The 25,371-nt window shown below is 38.7% G+C and overlaps 1 long non-coding RNA gene across 1 annotated transcript in view; it reads left to right on the top strand.

Annotated features, from left to right (window-relative positions):
• The window catches only part of LOC133050424 (uncharacterized), a 107,595-nt gene that overhangs the window by 32,986 nt on the left and 49,238 nt on the right, over positions 1-25,371 (top strand). Inside the window, exon 2 of the long non-coding RNA XR_009691610.1 lies at positions 23,640-23,734. This is a non-coding gene — a long non-coding RNA (uncharacterized LOC133050424). The remainder of the gene's footprint in view (positions 1-23,639; positions 23,735-25,371) is intronic.

Below are 25,371 nucleotides of genomic sequence, written 5' to 3'. Positions count from 1 at the left end.
TGGGCATAGTCAATAAAGCAGAAGTAGATGTTTTTTTGGAACTCTTGCTTTTTCAATGATTCAGTGGGTATTGGCAATTTGATCTCTGGTTCTGCATATGTATAACTGAAACTAACACAAAATCAACTATACTCCAACATAAAAAGTAAAAAGAAAACCAAAAAACAGTCTTTACCTTGGTCTGGAAACACACCACAGACCTGCCATGCCTGTGTTTCCAAACTTTGCTCCATCCGCTGCCCAACACATGCTTCCAACATGTGGGCCTCCTTCATTCCCTTAGTGCTAACCTCGTTCATACCTCAGGATCTTTGCATCTGCTGTTTTCTCTATCTGGAAAGGTCTCCTCCTCCTGCTCCTATCTAGCCCACCACCCTGCATGACTAGATCCATTTTTAGGCCTCAGTTTAAATGTTTCTTTCTCCAAAAGTCATTTCCTGACTGCTTCATTCATTCATTCATCCAACAAATATTTATTGAACTCCTACTCTGTGCCAGACACCTTCTAATCCCAGAAGAAAAAAACAAAGACAACCATCATTATAGAAAGGCAATAGTCCTTGACTTCATAGAACTTACATAAAGCAGAGAGAGAGAAACCAAAATAAGTAAGTGAATTATATGTGTGTATGCATGAAAAAATAAAGATGAGAAGGAAATAAGAAGTGCTGGAGAGGAATGATTGCTAGTTTTATTAAAAAGGTCAGAAAAAGCCTCTTTAAAAGAGAATCTTTCTTGGAGCCAAGGCCTGAAATAGCTCCAACAATCCCACTATTTATTCTGCATTTCAGTCTTTTGTGTTATGTCCCTCCTCAGAGCTACTTGTTAAAATGGATGATTTTCCCCCTTTTTTCCTTGGTCTGTTTCCCCCACTAGACTGTAAATTTAATTAGGACAGAAGCAGTCTGTCTTGTTTACTGTTATAGTCCCAGCCTGTAACACTGTACCTGATACCTAAAAAGTATTAAGTATCTATTTATGCAAGGCATATGTTAAGTTATTACTGAATCAGATATTAGAAATCAGTACTCTTGAAGGCAACCTATCATACTGGAATGAAATGAAATGCCACGTGTGAAAGATTGCATAATGACAAAAGCTAAGAAAGGCAAAATGAAGTGTAATAAATTGAACCATAATGCGGTCTCATACTTTTAGAATAGAGATGGAGCATAAATAAAAGAGAAACACTTTCATTACCATCTCAGCAGTGTTGTGCGTTCCATCATCTTGCGACAGAAGCCAAGAACAGAGTCATGTTCCACATCTGAACCTCAGACCTCTTTTATCACCCCACTACCCCACCCTTCTTCCAAACATAAAAGAAAGAAACGGCGTCTCCACCAGATCTTCCAGGTCTATCTCACTTTCCCCAATGACTGCCAAAGATACTGAGAAGATAAAGACTGAATGTGTACAGTGATTCATTTAGACCATTTTGGGTATGGATGGGGATGAAACCAATCAGGCTGCTTGTACATTGTTAAATAGTCAACAGTCTGAATTTCAAAATCACCCCTAGATCTGACAAGAGGAGTCCTTGCAGTGGGCTTGCACTTCTGAGAGCTTCACTCTCTTAGTTGAACTCCTTCTGATGGGGCGGGGTCTTTGGGCTAAGAAGATCTGTTCATACAGTGACCATCTCTGGGCACTAGGATCTCAGAATTCTTTGCCCAAGCACTTCCTGGGCCCGTGCTCCCAAAGAGCAGAAGACAAAGCTGACGTGCCTACCCCTACTCCTATACCCAAGGAACCATGACCAAAGATTGGCTACTCATGGGGAGAGTACAGACATGGGTGGCTTGAGTGTCCACATGGACATTCATAAGGTCCCTTGCAGCACAGGATGGAGCCAATGCAGATGAAGGAAGAAGAGATGCAGGCTGCGGTCCAGGTCCTGGCAGAGGGGGACTAGGTCTCTCACTGCTGCCACTGGTGGACTTAGAATTCTAAGGAATCTGGGAATCGTCTACATCTGAATCTGACCTTCTAACCTTGACAGTGTGACATCAGTAGAGGTGGAAGATCAGGGATTCCGTGTGGGTCAGGGTGGCTTGACTTGGATTGAGAGCCTTGAAGCTCATGGCATGTAAGTGTCTCCATCTGTGCCAGCCTCAGGCAAAAAGGTCTAATACCTTTAAAAATTTTTCTCCATGCTTGTCATGGACTAAGAGGAAAACTTCGTGCAGTCTGGTAGCAACTCAATCTAAGGGTGCGACAGACTGAATATTTGTTGAATTCTCATTTCTCAATGGGATGGTATTTGGAGGTGGGATCTTTGGGAGGTAATTAGGTCATGAGGGTGGAGCCCTCATGAATGGGATTGCTGCCCTTCTAAGCAGTAATGTGAGGATAACAGCAAGAAGGTGCAAACCAGGAAGTGGACCCTCACCAGACACTGAGTTGGCTTACACCTCAATCTTCTACTTCCTAACCTCCAGAGCTGTGAGAAATAAATGTTTGTTGTTTAAGTACCCACTCTACAGTGTTCGCAGGTACTTCCCAGGTGATGCTAGTGGTTAAGAACCCACCCACCAATGCAGGAGAAGTAAGAGATGCAAGTTTGATCCCTGGGTCTGGAAGATCCCCTGGAGGAGGGCATGGCAACCATCTCCAGTATTCTTGCGTGGAGAATTCCACGGACAGAGGAGCCGTGGGCTACAGTCCATGGGGTCACAAAGAGTTAGACATGACTGAAGTGACTTAGCACACACCATGATGTTCTGGTTGGGATCGAACCCAGGTCTTCCATATTGCAGGCAGATTCTTCACCAGCTGATCCACCAGGGAAGCCCAAGAATACAGAAGGGTAGCCTGTCCCTTCTGCAGCGTATCTTCCCAACCAGGAATCAAACCGGGGTCTTCTGCATTGCAGGCAGATTCTTTACCAACTGAGCTATCACGGAAGCCCCACGATGTTCTGTTTTAGCAGCCTAAACTGATCAAGACAAGTGGAGATACATCTTAGGAACAAAAATAGAACCACAAAGCACATTCAAAATTTGGAGACCTGGGACTTCCCTGGTGGTCCAGTGGCTAAGACTCCATGCTCCCAATACAATGGGCCCAGGTTCGATCCCTGGTTAGGGAACTAGATCCCACCTGTCACAACTAAGACCTAGGTGCAGCCAAATAAATATGTAAATATTTTTTAAAAACCCACAAAATTTGGGGACCTGAGAGGGACCCTGTCTTTGTATATACAGGCCTATAGCTGATGGGTACCAGCCATAAGCTCCTGAATGTCACACCCAGTGCTGAGAGAGCTATGGAGTGTGCCCATGGAGCTATCATTTCTTACAAACACCTGCAACCTTGCTGAGGTTTGGGTTTCAACCCTTTTCCTAAACTCCATTGTTCACTCCAGGTGAAGAGTCTTGAGAATTAGAAAGTATCCAACTAATATCCTAGTGTTATTCTAAGGAAGACCAAGAAGACAAATTAGGAAGTTCTATGCCAAGAAGTCAAGGGAAGTACAGTGTCTTGTAAATTATCCTAATGGATATATTCAGAAAGAGTAGTTATGAATTCATTTAGATTACTGAGGAAAAATGATGTAGCAAATCGGATTCCAGGTGGAGCAGGAAGGTTCACAGTTTGGTCAGGGCTTTGCTAGACACTTAAGATATGTGAAATATTGTCTTATTTCATGTTTCTTTGATAACTAGGGATAGTTAATATCTCATAATGTTTATTTATAGACCAGGTGCGTTTCTCTATTGTATGCTGTCCATATTTTTACCTGTTGATATACTGGGGCATTTAGAGTGTTTCTTATTTGTTTGAATGTTTTAAATATTTTGTTTCTCTCTTAATTGTATGCATTTTTAATATAAAGAGGTTTTACATTTTATCAGTTTATAAGGTAAATTTTAAGGGATTGTGACTTATCTTGTACAAAGTCTGCACATCAATTAGGACAAAAATATTCCTTAGGCAAAATTTGGTCTTTTATCTAGGCGTGTGCTATGTAGTTACATATTTTCCTTTTTTTAAAAATAAACTTTTTTATTTTAAGATGACTATAGATGAACATTCAGTTATAAAAACTAATACAGAGAGAACTTGTGTACCAGTTTTGCTTATGGTATCTCTATTAAAACTGTAGTCAGTATCACAAACAGCATGTCAACACTGATCCAGGCAGGATGCAGACCATTAGCGTCAGCACAGAGCTCCCTCAGGTCGCTGTTCTGTACCCACACCCAACTCTCCCAGTCTTCCCCCTCCCTCATCCCCAACATCCATGAAGCTGTAGTTCATTTCTACCATTTTTTCACTTCAAGGATGTTGTTCAGTTGCCAAGTCGTGTCTGACTCTTTGGGACCCCATGGTCTGCATGGGCTTCCTGGTCTTTCACTGTCTCCTGGAGTTGGCTCAAACTCATGTCCAATGAGTCGGTGATGCCATCCAACCATCTCCTCCCCTGTTGCCCCCTTCTCCTCTTACCCTCAGTCTTTCCCAGCATCAGGGTCTTTTTCCATGAGTAGGCTCTTCGCATCAGGTGACCACAGTATTGGCAGCTTCAGCATCAGTCCTTCCAATGAAAGTTATACCAATGGGATTGCATAGTATGGAATTTAAGATGGGCTTTTTTCATGTGGCATAATTTTCTAAAGATTTATTCAAATTGTTCTGTATATTAATAGTTTTTTCTTATTCAGTTTTTGGGGTAGACAGTCACACAGTTTCCTTTCTTACTTGTATATCGGTATTTCCTTTTCTTGCTTTATTACACTGGGTAGAGCTTCCAGCACTATGCTGAATAAGAGTGGGGAGAGGGGCTATCTGCCTTTTCCTGAGCTTGGTAAGGAAAAACTTCATTCTTTCATCATTAAGGATGATGTTAGCTGTTAAGTTTTTCATAGGTTGAGAAAGTTTGCCTCTATTCCTGTTTTGCTGAGTATTTTTCTCGTGAGCAAGTGTTGAATTGGGTCAAATCATTTTACTGCATTGATTAAACTGAGTCATGTGATATTTCTTCTTTAGTGTTAATATTGCATATTACCTTGATTCATTTTTGAATGTTGAACCAGTGTTGCATCCTCAGATAAATCTCAGTTGGACATACTTGTTTAATTCTTCTTGTATATTGCTGAATTCTATATGCTAATCTATCTTATGGAGAAGGAAATGGCAACCCACTCCAGTATTCTTGTGTGGGAAGTCCTATGGACAGAGGAGCCTGGTGGGCTACAGTCTATGGGGTCACAAGAGTTGGCCATGACTTCATGACTAAACCACCAATCTGTCTTTAACAATTTTTTTGTGTCTATATCCATGAGAGATATTGCTCTATAACTTTCTTTTCTTATACTTGTTTATGTCAATTATTTTCATGTTTATTTATCTTTTTTCTTTATTTTTTAATGTATAGAGGTTTGCATTTTAGCAATTTATAAATTTTGGTATTAGAGTAATACTAGTTTCATGTAATGAATTGAGACATGTTTCTTCCCCCCTCTCTTTTTTCAAGGAAATTGTATAGAATTGCTTTTAAATCTTCTTTATATATTTGGTAGAATTCTCAGGAAAACTATTTGGGCTTGGAGATCCCCTTTTTAGGACTTTTAAAATCATGAATTCAATTTTTGAAATTACTTATAAGGTTACTTATTCAAATTATATATTTCATATTGAGTGAATTATAATGATTTGTGGAGTTTTTTGTCTAAGTTGTCAGACCCAGGTGTAGAGTTATTCTCTTATTATGCTTTTGATGTCTGCAGTATTGATTTCTGGTGTTGGAAAGTTGTCTTTTATTTTCTTTGAGCAGCTTGTTTAAGGTTTGTTAAGTTACTGATTTTTTTCCCAAAGAACCAATTCTTTGTCTCTTTCTCTATTGTTTTTTTCCTGTCTTCAGGTTCACTGATTTCTGCTCTTACCTTTATTTTCTTGCTTTGGTTTTATTTATTTAGGTTTATTTATAATTTAGATTATTGTTATGAGACCTTCCTCTTTTCTAGTGTATGCCCTTGGTGCTGCCAATTTCCCTTCTACTTCTTGCTTCTGCTTTAAATTTTGTTTCCTTCAAATTTTGATATGTTTTGTTTTTGCTTTCACTCAGTTGAATATACCTTTTATGTTTCCTTTGAAGCATCCTCTTTGACTCATGTGTTACATAAATACCTATAGTTCAGTTTCCAAGTGTTTGGAGATACTTCTTTTGGCATTCTGTTATTGATTTCTAGTTTGATTCTTCAGTGGTTGGAGAATGTGTTCTGTAGCATTTCAGTGCTTTTCAATTTGCTGAGGCTTGTTTAATAGCCCAGGGTCTATTTTGGTGTGTGTTCTGTGAGTACTTGAAAAGAAGGTATATTCTGCTGACACTGGGCGGAATGTTCTATAAATATCAATGAGACCCTACTGTCTCATGGTGGTGTTTTCTTCCATATTTGCACTGTTTTTTCCTGTCCAGTTGTTTTGTCAGTTGTCGAGGGAGGGATGATGAAGTCCCCACCTAGAGTGAGTAGATTTTGGATTGTTACAGCTCCTTCCAGATCTATCAGTTTTGCTTCACATATTTCCCAGCTCTTTTGTCTGTGGCACACTAATTTATAATTGCCATGTCCTCTGGGTGGATGGACAGTTTTGTCATTCTGTAATGTCCCTCTCTGTTGCTGCAGTTATCCTTGTTGTAAAGTTCACTTCAATATTTATATAGACGTTCTTGCTTTCTTTTGATTAATATTATCATGATATATATTTTTCCTTCCTTTTATTTTCAACCTGAATATATCATTATTTTTAATGTGAGTTTCTTGTAAGCACCATATAGCATCTTATGTTTTCTAATTCACTCTGCCAATCTTTGTCCTTTAAGTGGCTGCTTTAGTTTTTACATGGTGTGTATGCAATTTATCTTAGTCTACTGGTGTGTCATTTTAACTCTTACCTCATGTTCCTTTACCCTTTTTCATTTGCAATATAATAGTCTTAAATCTTCTGTCTGCATACACTTCAGTTAGAACCATACCAGACAGTGTTATAATTTTTGCTTTAAACATCAGTCATAATTTAGAAAATTTAAGAGAAGTTAAACCTGTTGTATATACCCAAATATTGCTTCCCATGTTCTTTCTTCTTTACTGAAATTCCAAGATTCCTTCTATTATCATTTATTTTGTGTTCAGAGAACTTAATTTAGCCATTCTCTTTGGGTACCTGTGCTGGTGACGAATTTTAAATTTTGTTCATCTTTGGATGTCTTGATTTTCATCTCATCCTTGAGGGATATTTTCGCCGAGTACAGGATTCTCTATTGACAGTTGATTTCTTTCAGCATGTGAAAAATATTGGGCCACTTCCTCCTGGTCTTCACGGTCTCTGACAAAAAAAAATCTGTCTTCATTCAAATTGCTTCCCCCTATAGGTAGTGTGCATGATTTTCTGGCTACGTTCCATATTTTTTACTTTTTCTTCAGTGCTTAGAAGTTTAATTATGATGCCCTTTGATGAGAATTACTTTGGTGTATCCTATTTGGAGTTCACCTAGTAGGCTACAGTCCATGGGGTCACAGAGAGTCGGACACGACTGAGTGACTTCAGTTCAGTTCAGTAGCATCTGGTGGCTCAGATGGTAAAGAATCTGCCTGCAATGCAGGAGACCCGGGTTCAACCCCTGGGTCAGGAAAACTGCCTCGAGAAGGGAATGGCAGCCCACTCCAGTATTCTTGCCTGGGAAATCCCATGGACAGAGGAGCCTGGTGGGCTTGACTGAACAACTAACTCTTCGCTTTATCTTATTGAATCTGTAGATTTAACCCTCTTGCAAGATGTGAGACGTTTCCAACCATTATCTTATCAAATACTTTTCAACTCTTCCCCTTTCTCTTCTGTTCCCAGCAACCTGATGAGGTGAATATTAGATCTTTTGTTATAGTTCCACAGGTATGAGGCTCTGCTTGTTTTTTTTTCCAGCCTGTTTTCCGTCTTGTTTCAGACTGGGTAATTTCTGTTGCTCTGTCATCCTGTGTTTTTGCCTCTGTCATTTCTGCTCCGCTGTCGGGTCCCTCCACTGGGCTTTGCATTTCAGTTATTGCTTTTGTTCCAAACATGTTTGTAATTGCTTGTTGATGGATTTTTACCATGGCTACTTTAAAATCTTTGTCTAATAATTGTAACGTCTTTGTCATCTCTGTGTTGGAGTCTGTTGACTGTCTATTTTCAGTTTGAGATCTTCCTCATTCATAGCATGGCAAGTCATTCTTGATTGAATCCTGGACATTTTGTGTCATGAGACTCTGGCTTTTATTTAAACCTTGTGTTTTAGCTGGCTTTGTCAGCACTGCTCTGGCAGCAGAAGGTGTTACTTCCAGGTGGAGGTAAAATCAAGGGACCCCGTTCAGCGTCGTTTGCACCTAAGTGGGTGGGCTTGGGGGTGTTGACTGGGGTTGGGGTTGGAGGGTGGAGGGTGGTCCTTGTTACTGCTGGACAGGCTTCATATTCTACCCTTAGCAGTACCTTGACTGACGCTGTGGTGGGGGTGATTTCCTAGCTGAAGGATGATATTACATGTCCTTACTCTCCAATTAAGCTATTAACATAACAAACGAGGCAAGGATATACAATGAGGAAAAAATAGTCTTTTTAAAAAGTGATGCTGGGTAAACGGAAGAGCTACTTGTAAAAGAATGAAATTAGAGCATCTTCTCACACCACGTACAACAACAACAACAACAAGAAACTCAAGATGGATTAAAAACCTAAATATAAGACCTGAAACCATAAAATTCCTGAAAGAAAACATAGGCAGTACACTCTGACCTAGCTCTTAGCAACATCTTTTGGGACTCTGTCTCCTCAGACAAGGGAAAGAAAAGCAAAAATAAACAAAATGGGATCTAATCAAACTTAAAAGCTTTTGCATAGCAAAGGAAACCATCAACAAGGCAAAAAGGTTACCTACTAAATGGAACAAGATAGAAGGTATTTGCAAGTTTTAAGGGGTCCATATCCCAAATATATAAAAATTCTTACAACTCAATTTCAAAAGCCAACCAACCACCCAACCAAAAACCTAGTTAAAAAATGGGTAGAGAACCTGAACATACCTTTTTTCCTGGAAGATGTACAGATGGTCAAAGGGCACATGAAAAGAGGCTAAGCATCAGTAATCAGCAGGGAAATGCAAATCAAAACCACAGTGAAATATTACCTCACACTTATCAAGATAGCTATTATCAAGAAGATGACAAATATGTGTTGGTGATGCTGGGAAAGATTGAAGGAGGAGGAAAAGGGGACGACAGAGGATGAGACGGTTGAATGGCATCACTGACTCGATGAACACAAGTTTGAGCAGGCTCTGGGAGTTGGTGATGGACAGGGAGGCCAGGCGTGCTGCAGTCCATGGGGTCACAAAGAGTCAGACACGACTGAGTGACTGAACTGAACTAAACTGATGTGTTGGTGAAGATGTGGATAAAAGGGAACTATCCTTCATTGTTGGTGGAGATGTAAATTGGTGCAACCACCATGGAGAAGAGTATGGAGGTTCCTCAAAAAAGTTAAAAATAGAATTACCATATGATCCAGCAATCCCACTCCTGGGTATATATCCACAGAAAACAAAAACAGTAATTTGAAGACATATGCACCCCAATGTTTATAGCAGCATTATTTATAATAGCCAATATATGGAAGCAACCTATGTGTCCATCAATAGATGAATGGATAATGAAGATGTGGTACATATATACACACTGAAGTATTACTCAGGCATTAAAAAGAATACAATTGAATAATTAAAAGGAAAAAAAAGCATTTGGAGCAACACGGATGGACCTGGAGGGTATTATGCTTAGTGAAATAAGTTGGACAGAGAAACAAATATATGTATGTTTTCACTTAAATGTGGAATCTGAAAAATAAAACAGATGTCCAAATACATATTCACAAATACAGAGAGCAAATTAGTGGTTACCAGTGGGGAGAAAGCGATGGGGAGGGGCAAGATAGAGGAAGGGGATGAATGAGTATAAAATAAGTAAGTTGCAAGGATATAATATGCAGCCCGGGGAATAGAGTTCATACTTTATAATAACTTTATATGGTGTATAATCCATAAAAGTATCAAAAATATCACTATGTTGTATATCTCAAGCTAATATAATATTGTAAGTTGACTATACTTCAATTAAAAAATAAAAGGCCTGACTCTCTGCTAGGCTTCTTCTGACATCACCAGTTAAGGAGAAGAAGAGATGGGACTTCCCTGGTGGTCTAGTGGTTAAGAATCCTTCCTGCAATGCAGGGGGCAGAGATTGATCCCTGCTCGGGAACTTAAGAGGCCACATGTAGCAGAGACGCTGAGCCCTCACACCACAACTAGTCTCTGTGCTGCAAGCAACACCCAAGGCAACCCCATAAATAATTTTTTTTTTTTTTTTTACAAAAAAGGGAGAAGAAGAGATAACTCATTAACGCTGGGCAGGAGTTGGAACCTGGGGACTTCACGGGATCTCCCCTACCCGGCTGGTAGGGCTCTTTACCTCTCATTGGAAAACAAAAGCCAAGGCTTCCTTCTTAGATACTGCTTCTGCAAGGTGGGACAACCTTGTCGCCAACTCTGGGGATGGAAGTTTTTGTTGTTGTTTTGTGTTTGGCTGGAGTAGATGATCTCAACATTTTCTCTTTCTAGGCTGTCTCTATCTTCCTCCTTTGGATATAGATAACAGGCTTTTGTTGGGGATAGATTTTTTTTTTTTGTCTGTACTTGGCAGTCCGAATTCTAGCTTCTTTAGCTCCAGTAGTGGGATGTAAGAAGCAATAAACAGACAAACAGACTCAAAAAGCCCATTAATGTAACTCACCACCTTATCATTCTGCAGGTTCAGAGATTCCCCAGCCTGACTGCCTTCTTTGTACTTTTCAGAGTTGTCTTCTGTTGCTTTGTACATAATGTCCAGGATTTTTAGTTGTAATTGGAGGGAGGAACAGGAAGAAGTACATTGACTTCATGTTCTCTCAAGGGCGGTCCCTTAAATCTTCTTTTATTTCTTTCAGTTGGTTTGTCGGTATTTATTCACTTTTACAGGTGCCCCGTAGTTCTTGTTAAGTCTATAAACAGTATGTGATATTGTTACTATTTCTAAGCTGAGTGTGGGATCTAGAACACTTGAATCCTCCACCAGTTCTTAGTTTCTTGGAAACTACAAGGAGAGTCCCAAGAAACACATGTATATATGAAAAACATTCCAGATAGAATCACATTTTATTATCAGCTGGGGCTTTGACTCCACAACCCCATATAAATTGGTATACCGGTGACTGGGGCTTGAAGGTATGCGAATCTTTGAAACAGTGGAGGCTTAGTTGTGGCTTCATTAAGCCCAGGGTGAGAGCATACAACCCGGCATCTTCACTTCCTAGCTGGGTGAGCAGGAAAAGTTCCCTAAGTGTTTCAGGGCCTCTGTTGATTTGCCTGTAAAGTGGAGATAAATGAGTACCACAGGAAGAGAAGTCTGCTGTCATTCTAAAATGTTCCTCCCTATAGATAAGGTGTCCATTTTTTCTGGTTGTTGTCCAGATTTTTTTTTTTCTGTCTTTAGTTTTCAGAAGTTTATTTATGATGTGTCTCAGTATGGAATTTTTTGGTTAATCCTGTTTGGAGTTCTCCCAACATTTTTAAAACTTTGAACTATAGCTGATTTACAATGTACACCTGTCAGTTTCAGGTTTAGAGCAAAGTGATTTAGTTATATATATTTATTCTTTTAAAATACTTTTCCTTTATAGGCTATTATAAGATTTCAAATATAATTCTGTGTGCTATGCAGTAAGTTCTTAAATCCTTGTTGTTTGTCCATTTCATATATAGTAGTGTATATCTGTTAACCCCAAAGTCCTAATTTATCTCCCTCACCTTTCCCTCTTGGTAACCATAAATTTGTTTTCTATGTCTGTGAGTCTGTTTCTGGTTTGTAAATAAATTCATTGGTTTTATTTTTTAAAATTCCACATATAAATGCTGTTATAGGCTATTTTCTTCCTCTGTCTGATTTACTTTGCTAGTATGATCATTTCTAGGTCCATTCATGTTGCTGCAAGTAATATTTCATTCTTCTTTTGACTGAGATCTCCCAGCTTCTTGACTTTGTAGATTTAAGTCTACAGTAGGGTTAAGTGTGTTACTATGCATACAGCATTTATAACTATCTCATAAGAACAATATAAATGTTAACCATTAACATAATCAGTACTCCTTTTCTCAAGGTATCACAGAATGCAAAAGGCAGTGCCGTGTGGTCAAAGTCTACCATATGACCCAGAAATGCCACTCCTAGGCATATATCCAGAGAAAAACATAATTATAAAAGATCCATGCACCCTAATGTCCACTGCAACACTGTTTACAATAGCCAGGACATGGAAGCAACTTAAAGTCTAAAAACATAGAAGTGGATAAAGAAGATATGGCACATTTATGCAATGGAATATTACTCAGCTGTAAAAAAGAACAAAATATTGTGCCATTTGCAGAGATGTGGATGGACCTAGAGACTGACGTACACAAGAGTGAAGTCAGAGAAAGAAAAACAAATCTATATTAACCTATATATGTGGAATTTAAAAAATGGTACAGATGAACGTATTTGCAAAGTAGAAATACTCAGATGTGGAAAACAAATGTATGGACACCAAGGGGGGAAAGCAGGGAGTGGGATGAACTAGGAGGTTGGGATTAACATGTATGCACTACTGTGTATAAAATAGATGACTAATGAGAGCTTCCTGTATAACACAGGACCTCTGCTCAATGCTCTGCAGTGACAGAGAGGGGATATGGGTGTACATAGAGCTGATTCATTTTGCTATACGGCAGAAACTAATGCAAAATTGTAAAGCAACTAAACTCCAATTAAAAAAAAAATCTGTCCTTCCCATTGATGGTAGTATCTTCTAACCTTTTGATGGTGAAGACTGTTTATTTTCCTTTGTGCTTTTCCCTTGAATATGTGAGCAGTTCCCTAATGTCACTGACACTGAAATCTTCTTCAATATGTGATAAACAAATAAAGATTCTAATTTATTTGTGGTGGTTTTATATCTTGTCACCTTACTGCTCTTATTAACTTCAGCAGCTTTTTAGTTGATTATTTTGCATTTCTGGATGACCAGTTATTTTATATGTAAACAATAATTATTTTGCTTCAGTTATGAGACTTATTTTGCTGCCCAGACTTTGAAAAACAGATAATTTTCTGTGTTCTCTTTGCTTTGATTGCCAATATAGGTAAAACATCTATTCTCTCTTTCCAGATCAACAACTTCTTTCTTGTAATTATCACCTCTTTTGCTTTTCATCCAGGAAAGCATCTCCTTGCTTATGTTTTTGGTTTTTTGTTGATCCCAACATTTTTATTGATGGTTTTATTGCTGGAAAAATATCTTAAAAGTAATTTCCGATAATGATGATGTTATGTGGAAGAGACTTATTTTTAGACATTGATGCTCCTTTATTACAGAATTAGAATTATCAGAGAAGATGAGCCAAAATATTTTCTTATCATCTTCTGGTCCATCTTCATTTGCTCTGTGCATAAATAAAGAAAACTCTATGATTTTTCTCTGTCCAATTCCTTGGGGCTACAATTACTGAAATTTCAATTAATAATTTTTCTTCTCTTATACTTACTTTCCAGCAGAATTGCAGTTTCTTGCCTTTTCGTGTATCTTTATGATCTTTCAAAAGAAATTTAAAGATAGTGTATCAAGCGTCAGTTTTAACACATATACTTTTGTACCAAATACTAACTTATAATTGTTACTCTCTGTGTGAACTTGAGTATGTATCTTTCCAGACTCAGTTTTATATATAAATTGGGGGAGGATGAGTGAACTAAAATTATTTATGATGTTTTCCATTGCTAATATCATCTTTTATCATAGGCTTCTGTTAATAGAAAGTGAAAGTCGCTCAGTCATGTCCAGCTACTTGTGACCTCATGGACTATACAGTCCCTGGAATTCTCTAGGCCAGAATATTGGAGTGGGCAGCCTGTCCCTTCTCCAGCGGATCTTCCTGACCCAGGAGTAAAACTGGGGTCTTCTGCATTGCAGGCAGATTCTTTACCAACTGAGCTATCCGGGAAGCCCAATTATTTAGCAAAAGCAAACAGAGGTGGGCTTGTCCAGGATTTGAACCCAGGACTTCTTGCACCCTAAGCGAGAATCATACCCCTAGACCAACAAGCCACATGTTAGTAGGAAATATTCAAATTATGAGGTAAATATAATGCAGTTTAAGTAATGAAGATTATATTTAAAATATTCAGCTCAGACTCATGCAACCTCCAAAACTCAAAGATAAATACCTGTGTATGGTGTAGCAATTCTGATAATTCTGTGCAGGTATACTGGAATTGAACGACTAAGTACATAGATACTGGATGGAAAGATCTAGTTTTCTCACTGTTGGGGTGGGAGTTTACAGATAAACAAGAAAAGGAGGCTGGAATGATTCGTGTAGTAATAGATTAGCATTGAAATCACAGATATAAACTGTGTTTAGCTTAATATCAGTGAAGATGGTTACCAATAGACAGTGAGATATACACATACAGCAATTGGTATAACACATATATTGGGTTGTCCAAAGAGCTCATTTGGGTTTTTCCATAAGATGTTAGTTATTAAAAATTTTGAATGAACTTTTTGGAAAACCCAATATTTACTTGCTCTGTCAGCTGGAAGGGCCTGGGGACAGCACCCTAGCATCCAGATTGGATTTTAATACCTTTCTCCAATAGGTAGAGTCTGGGCTCCTTAGCGAAATGGCTAGTTCCAGGATTGGGGCAGAAAAGATTTATGATGAGAAACCTGGAACATCTTTTAGCATCAAAATGTAAAGGAAGTATTAAAAAAAAAAAACTGTATAAGGATGAGGGTGCATCAAAAGCACATGCAAGCTGCACCATAAAGAAGGCTGAGCGCCAGAGAATCGATGCTTTCGAATTGTGTTGGAGAAGACTCCTGAGAGTCCCTTAGACTGCAAGGAGATCGAACCAGTCCATCCTAAAGGAAATCAGCCCTGAGTGTTCATTGAAAGGACTGATGCTGAAGCTCCAATACTTTGATCACTTGATGGAAGAGCGGACTCACTGGAAAAGACTGATGCTGGGAAAGATGGAAGGCAAAAGGAGAAGAGGGCGGTAGAGGATGATATCGTTAGATAGTATCACTGACTCAATGGACATGAACTTGAGCAAACTCCAGGAGATAGTGAAGGACGGGAAAGCCTGGCGTGCTACAGTCCATAGAGTCACAAAGAGTTGGCTATGGCTTAGCAACCAAACAACATGATCAAAAGGACACCAGAGCCAGTGGAAAGATCTCTCAGTGGCCCAAACTGGAATAATTTCTGCAACAAAATAAGATAGTAGAGGATTGATTATAACTCAAAGTATAAAATAAATATCCAAGAGTCCATATTGATAGAAATGAAGTATTGAGTAGGGAGGCTAGACAAATCTCCCATGCTGAAGAATTCAAAATAATTTAAGTAGATGCTCAGCCCTCTAATTAAGTGGAGCATAGCTCTCCTCTTAAGGTGGTCTATGGATAGTGACTTCTTTCCAAAGAGAACAGCATGAAATGGAAGGGGGGAGAGTAACTCTCCAGAGGAGAACCTTGACAAGGCAACCTCAGCCAGATGATCAAGGTCAAAGTCAACAGTGATGAATCATGGGGTTAATAGGTGCCATTGATATGATGTGATTAGAAGAGCCCTTCACCTTTGTGATCTTCCTCCCAAAACACACAACTCCAGTCTGATTGTGAGGAAAACATGAAACAAATCTCAAGTGAGGAAAATTCTACAAAATACTGGATGAGTTAGTATACCTTGAAACTTTCAAGGACACCAAAAACAGGAAAAGTTTGAGAAACTGTCACAGCCAAGAGGCCTCTAAGGAGACAATACAATTAAATGTAATGTAGTATTTGGATGAGATCCTGAAACAGGAAAGGATGTTAGGTGAAAACTGAGGAACTACCCATAAAGTATGGACTCTGGATAATAATGCATGCATGCTAAGTTTCTTCAATCATGTCTGACTCTTTGCGACCCTCCTCCGTCCATGGGATTCTCCAGGCAAGAATACTGGAGTGGGTTGCCATGCGCTTCTCCAGGGGACCTTCCTTATCCAGGGATCGAACCCGTGTCTCTTATATCTATATTGGCAAGTGGGTTCTTGACCACTAGTGCCACCTGGGAAGACCCCTGGTTAATAGTAATGTATCAGTATTAGTTCATTAACTGTAACTAATGCACCATACTAAAGAATAGAGAAATAATATTAAATAATAGAGAAAATGGGCCGTGGTACATGTAAAGATTACATATCTTTGCAGGGTGTGTGTTTTTTTTTTTTTTTTCTGTAAATCTAAATCTGTTCTAAAACCAAAAAAAATTTTTTAAATGAGTGAATGGAAGGAACAATGAACAGGAAACAAAGAGATTTTTTAAATGTTGTATAATGAAGGGAACTTTGTGGAAAATAATAAATTTGATTAGTTTAAAAGTATAGACTAGAATCAATTATTCTTTTATTTTCCTTTGCAAAAATAGATGCAAATAGAAGGCAAAAAATTTGGGCACTGTGTAACTAAGTCAGCATGTGGCCAATAGCGTTGATTTCAGTTCATAGCTTACAATCACAATAATCAGACCAGAGCCAATGAGCCAAGCTATTGGAACTATTTTTCCAATAGAGTAATTACTTTAATTCGGACCAGGGAACTATTTGGGGGAGGGAGGGTGTGTGGTTAGGATAGTACATAGACCCACTGAAGTTATTAATTAGTTTACACAGCTATGGCCAAAAAGCACAGGAATAATGAGCTTTTATGAGGGAAACAAACCAATAAAAAGAGGATATGAATGGTTTTTCACAATTGTGCTGATCTGATTACTGAAGAGTGTATTTTGAATTCGTTTTGGTATTGAATCATTGCAAAGCAATGCTTTTGTCATCTAATTGTTAATTGCTCTTCATGATGTAGATAAATGATAATCAACTTTTTGCATTTGCAAATATTTCCCAGCAATCAGATGATGAAGTGATATTTTGCATTGTTTCTTTTTGTTAATTTTCAAGGTATTTTTACATGCTTAATGATTTATTTTTTGTCATTTGGAATAAAAGGTTTTTACCTTCTTCATAATTGCATCTATTAACTATCAAATTTAAAAATATATTGGAAAAAAGTTAGCCATAATTCCATCATGTTAACTTTTAAAATATATTTCCCATTAGGCTTACTTATATTTGAACTACAATTGTGACTACATGTATATTCAATTCATGTCTGACTTAACAGTTGAGTATAAGGATTTTCTCATGCTGTTTAAAATTTTTAATAGCCACTATTTTGAGTATTATAAAATATTAAATCACGTGTTGCATGATTTATTAACTTATTAACCTATTGGATGTTTATAGGTTTTCCCCAGTGATATTTTATTCACCCATATATGTTCCAATACCAGAAGAAAAGGCCAAATCCACTGATTTTTTGTGTCTCTGTGTGTGCTGTGTGACTGTAGTAGTCTTACATTTGAAATTCAGGAAAGATAAGTGGGGTCCAAACAGTCAAGCATGCAAGTAAAATACAAAGGTGTTTTTTAAACTACCACCTTCATTTCAAATCCCATTCATTTAGCCTCCCCAAAATGAAGCATATATCTGGTTAGCTATGTAATAAAATAACAAACACACTGCATTCTATACATCACGAGACAGTTGCCTATAAAACTAGACCTTAGGCAGACACCAATACAACATTGTAAAGCAACTTTCCCCCAATTAAAAATAAATTTTTAAAAATGCCCAATTAAAAAAAAATGCCCAATTTAAGAAAAATATATATTGAGAAAATAAAATGTAAAGCTAAATTTTAGTATGTAATACTTTAAAATTAGAATATAATGTATCAGATTGGGGTTAAAATGAAGACATTTTAATGTTTCAGAGAAATTTTAATTTTGATTGACATGGTAGAAAAGAATGAAACTTAGACACATTAAAAAAAAAAAAACCTAGACCTCGGACTTCAGCTTCCTTTACACTGAGTATCATCCTCTCTGAGCCGGTTGTCTGGCAGCCTCTGTGCTCATGCTGGATTTCTGAAACTGAATCCATGACTGTGACTGGTGGGGCGAGATCATGTATGCCAACAGACTCCAAGTCAGGATTGTCAGTTTCCTATGAAGTCAAAGGATAGTAGTAACTTCTAGCAGAAATCTCTATTACTGAAGGGTCTCCTTTCATTAGAGGACAGTGGATTTTCCCTTAATTTCCCAGTCCTTCATATCCACTCTGCTGCCATCCTGTAAGATGGGGGTGTTTTCATGGATTCCTACCAGATCTGTATGCCACTGAGGTACACCCTTGTTAACCCTTGATGTCACAGAAAGTGTTATAATGGCACGCTGGAATTGGGAAGAATAGTCATTTCTCAGGCCACCAATGTATATCTAATGCATTGAATTTAGAAAATCTCTTGTGGGTATGAAATGCAGGGTAATAGACCTCAAATCAAACTCATTAGTCAAATAATACTTTGAAAATATAGTTTTGTCAGTCTTGTCATCACCAACCAATTCATATTTAAACAGAACTTGGGATTCTTGGGGCTTCCCTGGTGGCTCAGATGGTAAAGAATCTGCCTGCAATGTGGGAGACCTGGGTTCAATCCCTAGGTTGGAAAGATCCCCTGGAAGAGGGCATGGCCCACTCCAGTATTTTTCCTGGAGAATTCCCATGGACAGAGGAGCCTGGCCGTCCATGAGGTCGCAAAAAGTCAGACATGACTGAGCGACTAAGCAGCTTCTTATCATGATGGTTCTTCTGGAAGTGTCTCTGTTCCTCACCTGGCTAAGTACAAATCCATTTCTTGCTTGATTGTTGATTGGTTTTTACGTGATCTCTGTTAGTGATGAAATTGAGAACATTTAAAATGTCAAATATTGCAGCATGAAGATGCTTTTGATCTAAAATGGGTGAACTTTCTTTTGAATTGAAAACAATTCAGTTCATAAATGGATGTCTCATTCATAGATATCTAATTCATTCATTCACAACATATTTATTGAAAACTGACAGTGTGCCAGTCACTGTTCCAAATGCTATGAACAAAGCAGGCAGGAACCCCTGCATTCATGGAGTGTATCTTTTCACAGCCCAGAATCAATGAACCCCACTGCCTTCTGAGGTGAAGTCAGTAATACTGAGAAGATCACTATTGCTGAAGAAGGAATCTTGACTAGACACTAGAAATTCTTTACATCCCTGCTCTGGATTCACCTCCACTTCTCCGTAGAATGAGCAGTTACTGAGACAACAGAGGCATCAAGAGCTTCTGAAATGAGACAGGGAACCCAGGGAACAGATTCTGCTGAGATGGGGCCAATGAACAAATTCTACATTTTGTGTGTGTTGGGAGCAGGGAAGCTTGTGGGCCAGAGGGAGCAAGGAAATTATTTTTCAAAAACAAAGCAAAAATACCTGCAAGACTGAATAAAATATACTCTACAAAAAGCAGTAATATGTAAGAAAGAGAAAAACAAGCCTTAAGTTTCACAAAGATTTGGATGCAAACCAGAGATTTAAATCAGAGCAAGAGCCAAATAATGCTACACTGGAAACAAGTCAGAATGATAGCTTTTATGGCTGGTTTAAGAACTATGAAGTTGCTCAGGATTTGGGGATCTTGTTTTTGAGTTTGGAAGGTGGATGAGTATAAGGAGTCGCCAGTACTTAAGAAATTTAAAAAGGGTCACTGGGAGTGAGGAGAACTTAGGGAAAGTTAAGGACCCAGTACTGTCAGATTGGATCTTTTAATCCAACAGGAGCAGTTACTGAATTTACCAGGTCCATCCTCTGCTTCATACTGCACTTCAAGGATGAGAAAGAGACAGCTCTGAAAGTATTCTGTATCTTGTCTGGATGGGAATAGGAAAGCCATTAGTGAGCCTGCCAGATGTTGTATGGGAATTCAAAGGGGAGCTTAGAAGAAAAGAAAATAGACTGAATGTGTCCAAAGAAGACAGACAAATAAAAGGAAAAAAAAAAAAAGAACTAGGGTCGAAGACAGACGTAGAACATATTAACTTGTACTCCTTGAGAAGTTAGTTTCTCATCCCATCCTTGAAGATATTACATGCACAATTTAGCACGGTTTTGTTGAAAGAAGACAAAAGAACAAGTTATAAAAAGGGCTTGGGGGAAATTAGGAAAATGTGGAGCTTCATCTGTCTTCCTGTCATTAAAATACTAGAGTTTATTTGGAATGACTAGGAAGCCCTGGTTCAGTGGTAAATAATCCACCTGCCAATGCAGGAGACCCTGGTTCGATCCCTGGTCTGGGGGGATCCCCTGGAGAAGGAAATGACAACCCACTCCAGTATTCTTGCCTGGAAAACCCATAAACAGAGGAGCCCGTCAGGCTACAGTCCATGGAGTCACAAAGAGTTGGTCATGGCCTAGAGACTGAACAACAGCAATTGGAACGAAGCAAGATGATTTGTGAACTTGGTTAAATGAAAGAAAATGGATTAAAGTGTGGTTTACTAGTTGGTTTCAAGGTTGCCTGTGGAATTTTTGCCAAACTACATGCATGAATTCTCAACATAATGCTCTTCTAGCAAATTTCTGGAAGATGGTATGGACTGTGCTCACTAAATATGTCTTGGTGTTCTTTGCCCTTTATATCTTAACACATCAATAACTGTTTTTGTTATATACTAAGGGATTTTTACTCTTTAGATGAGGGTAACTCCAATTATTTTCCCTTGAAATTTGAAGTAAAAACATAAGGCGTGAATAAATAATTCCTTCTGAGTTATGTCAACTGATGATCTAAATATGCATCCTGAATGTGTGAAAGAGTATTTTGGAAAGATCTGTGCCTGCAAAACATTAACATGTGAACAAAAATCTCTCTTTTCCCCCATAAGGGGAGATCTTTTTAATGATGCTTTCAAGCTGAGAAAGATAGGAATGGTTTCCTGGTTCATCAGCATCACATGGATCCAAATATTAGCTGGATATGAAGAGTGAGGTCACTAGATCTGAAACAAGAGGCTTTCTTTCTTTTTTTTCTGGATCCTTAAGGTCCCACTGTGACCTAAATTACACACAGACATATATACATACCATTTCCAATGACATCAGTTGAAACTTCCTGTGAGCAACTGGGAAAGGGACTTGGCCTGGAATTCCAAGAAACCCAACCTGAGGTTTTAAACCATAGTCATTCCCAGTACTTTGCAACTGATTCAATTTCCAATGAAATTATCGTCGTCCCTGGTTCCAAAAGCAAACTAAAGGGAGAATTGAATTAGAAAGGAGAAATATTTTGTAGAAAAAAAACAACCCACATTACTTTGTGAGAACATTTCAGGAGGACCCCAAGGAGACAGAGCCCCAAGGTGCTATTCCCAAGATCTGTTGGATTACCTGGAAACAGATGTTTCGTGTAACTAAGGTGGTGACCGCAAGTGAGCAGGAATGGAGAAAAGGAGTGAAGAAACCAACACCTCCTCTTTCCTTCAGTCTTATTTCCACCCCCCTTCCCCGGAAACCCAAGCTTGATTTGCTATTTGGCTCGAGGAGCAGAAGAGGACAGAGGAAGTCACAGTGCATTTCCATTTCTTGTCCAGTTTCCAGTCCCATGTCAGTAGAGCTAAACCTTGGATGGCCTAGTAGCATCCCCACGGAGGGCTGTTTGGCAGAGAGAGGGAAGGAGCTGGCGTTGGAGGACAGCCGTCTGCAGCGCTCAGCCCGCAAGCTGTCTCTCCCCTCTGACCCCTGTCAGTACTACAACGGGGAGAACAAGATAAAGAACACTCCCTTTCTCATCAAAAAGACAAGAATTTTGTGTACAGCAGGCAGCAGACACTTTCTCCTTGGCCAGTGTCCAAGCTGGCTACAGAAATTCATCTGCAACAAAACAAATCAGAGCCGCCCTGGGACTCGAACCATAGGAGGTCCAAGTCCACCTACAAGCAGCTTCTCCAGGACTGACAGATGTCACAATTAGCAGATTATGGGGCCAACTGTATGGAAATGTATATATATATATATATATATATATATTTTTTTTTTTTTTTTTTTTTACAAGATAACATGGTTTAGAGTCACCATCACTGACACTTCAGAATGCTTGTTTCTACCAGACTTTGGATTGCACGATAATGTGAAGTCATTCAATGGCCCACATTTATCTACTTTTGGAAAATAGGGTTCTGAATCCCAGGCTGCTAAAGAGAATTGCCTGTGGTAAAGCCAGCTATTTCCAAAAGTAGCCAAGACAAAAATTCATATCTCTTGCTGGCTATTCCAGGCTAAATGATTCACCTTCGGTAGACACGGTGCTTGTCCTAGATTCCACACAAGTTGACATGCCGTCCAGAAAAGTTTGGAGCAGATTATCCTCAGGACATTTATGTCCTCAGTTAGGAATTTACTGAGTACCTTTTGCTAACAGGAGATGAATATGAGGGGCATAGGTTCCTCAAGATTTTTAGAGATATCTGTGGATCTACCAAGGCTTGCCACTGTGTTCCAAACAGCCTTGTCTGAAGGCTCCATTTCTTACTGAAGTAGCCTGGAAATTTTTTTCTAGAGGAAACACCAAAGAAAGTCTACCATTCTAGAGAATTCTGAAGAATTTCTAGGCTTGCAAAGAATATCTGCAGTGTTGTGGGAACTCTGATTTCCAACTGAACTCCCACAGAACTTCTTGGAGTTCTGAGACTTGTTTTAAAATAGCACATGGCAGAGAGCAAAGTGTAGGCACAGTCTCTTTTTTTTTAAAAAGAGCTAAGTAATACAAGAAATTTTTAAAAGAAGCTATACAGAATTTTGACAAGGAAATCTGAAATCTTGGTGCAATGGAAATGTTTAGAGTAAAAGATACCAAGAATGTAGTTCAAATGGGACCTGGGTAAGAAATGAATAAGGCTAAATAGTAAAGTAGGATGAATGAGATACCATCATTCAGTGATTAAGACTGCAGATTCTGAAGTCAGACTGACTTGACTTGGATCCATATTTGGTCATTCATTAGATATGTAGCCTTAGGAATATTACTTAAAACTCTTTCACTTAAGATTTTCATTTGTTAAAGTCAGAGATTAACAAACCAATCTCATAGCTGTTCATCAGGCTTTTCAAGGACATGACGTGTGGACAAACTAAATATGAAGCCTAGTACAGATTAAGTGCACAATAAATGTCAGTTAAAGTTATCTTGAAATAAAGAAATCAAAAGTCTGAAAGTGAAGAGAAGGTGCAATTTATTTGGTGGGCAGTAGTAGGAAGCAATTTAGATATAAGAAATATTATGGAAAAATGCCCAAAGATATGGAGCCCATATTATCTGAAAAAACAATTAGCACACAGGGCTAGAGAGTGGGAGACGTGAGTGCCTATTGGGATTGCCATAGGACATCAAGGAAAGGCCATTTCTGCATGAAAGTGTGAATTATATTTGCAGAGGAGACAATTCTTAGGCTGAGGGCTATGGGAAATTAACATCTTCCCTTAGGCTATGATTTTTAGCTAGAATCAACTGTAAATTACTTCATTTACTATATTAATGTGGCTCTTTTTCCTTCTTTGCACTTCTAGATACACAGATTTTGATCATTTGACTACTTGGTAACGTTCCACCAAACGTACTTAATGGAGAAGAGATGAAAAGGCAACTAGTCTTGATTCGCCAGGTGCGTACAATGGCTGCCGAGGAGAAAATGGCCACAGCAACCTCCCCATCAGTTTGAGCCTAGATTCTCGGGATTTCCTGAGACACTATGCCTGTCATTTGGTTCTGTCCCAAGTGCATGTGCCCAATTTCATGAAGACTTTGGGGGCTTATACAGTCGTCTCCCCTTTTTCTATGGTTTCCCTTTCCTTGGTTTCACTTACCTGTGGTCAACCACTGTCCAAAAACGTTAAATGAAAAATTCCAGAAATAACCAGTTCATATCTTCTATTTTTATGTATTTATTTGGTGGTGTTGTTGCAGCACACAGGATCTTTGTAGCGTCACTTAGGATCTTTCGCTGCGGCACACGGACTTTCTCGCTGTGGCGCGCATCAGCTCAGTAGTTGCTGGGCGCAGGCTTGGTTGCTCTGCGGCATGTGGGGTCTCGGTTCCCCGACCAGGGATTGAACTCTGGTCGTCCTCTGCATTGTAAGGTGAATTCTTAACCACTGGACCATCAGTGAAATTCCAAAGCATACCTTTTAAATTCCTTGGCATTCTGAGCAGTGTCATGAAATCTGCTGATGTCCAGATCCATTCACCCATGATGATCCAACTCACCTCGCCTCTTAGCCTTCTGGGTTATCAGGTTGGCTGCAGACTGTTGCTATCACAGCTGGTGTTTGAGTAACCCATGTTTTATTTCATAATGGCCCCAAAGCATAAGAGTAAGTGATGCCGGCAATTCAGATATGCCAAAGAGAAGCCAAAAAGTGCTTCTTTTAAGTGAAAAGATGAGGCTCTTGATTTAATAAGAAAAGAAAAACTTGTGTGCTGAGGTTGCTGAGATCTACAATAAGAAAGAATCTTTAATCTGTGAAATTATGAAGAAGGAAATAGAAATTTGTGTGAGTTTTCTGCTTCCTCTCAAACTGCAAAAGTTATGGCTACCGTACATGGTAAGTGCTTGACTAAGATGAAAATGGCATAAAGTTTATATGGTAAGATATTTCGAGAGAGATCACATTCACATAACTTTTCTTACAATATATTGTTATAATTGTTCTATTTTCTTGGTTATTATTAAACTCTTACTGTGTCTAATTTATATTTTAGCTTAATCATAGGTATGTATGTAAAGGAAAAACATATAGCATATACATTAAGTCTACTACATACGAACAAGTTTTGTTTCGAGAGTGCCGTCGAAAGCCCACTTTTTGTAAGTCCAACAAAGTTAGCCTAGGTGCCCAACAAGCAAAATTGGGTATAGAGTACTGTACTGTAATAGGTTTATAATACTTTTTATACAAATAATATGTAAAAAGCAAAAAAATAAAGGAAACATCTTAAATCTTACAGTATGGTACAACAGCTGGCCTATGGGGGCTGGCCTCAAGTGAACAGGCAAGAAGAGTTATTGATTGGAGGAGAGACAAGAGGTGGGAGACGGTAGCGCTGAAGGATTGTCAGCAATAGGAGACGGAGGGCAAGCTGCAGTTTCACTCACACCTGATGTTGATGACACAGGTACATTTTCATATTTGAAAGTTCACAACTTGAAGGCTCACGTGTTGGGGACTTACTGTATAGGACTTGATACTATCAGTGGTTTCAGGCATCCATGGGCTGGTTTTGGAATGTATAACCCATGGA

This window comes from Dama dama, chromosome 32, assembly GCF_033118175.1.
Source record: "Dama dama isolate Ldn47 chromosome 32, ASM3311817v1, whole genome shotgun sequence".
Taxonomy (NCBI): domain Eukaryota; kingdom Metazoa; phylum Chordata; class Mammalia; order Artiodactyla; family Cervidae; genus Dama; species Dama dama.
Note: the sequence above shows the minus strand (reverse complement) of the source record. Positions and strands in the feature narration are given on the sequence as shown.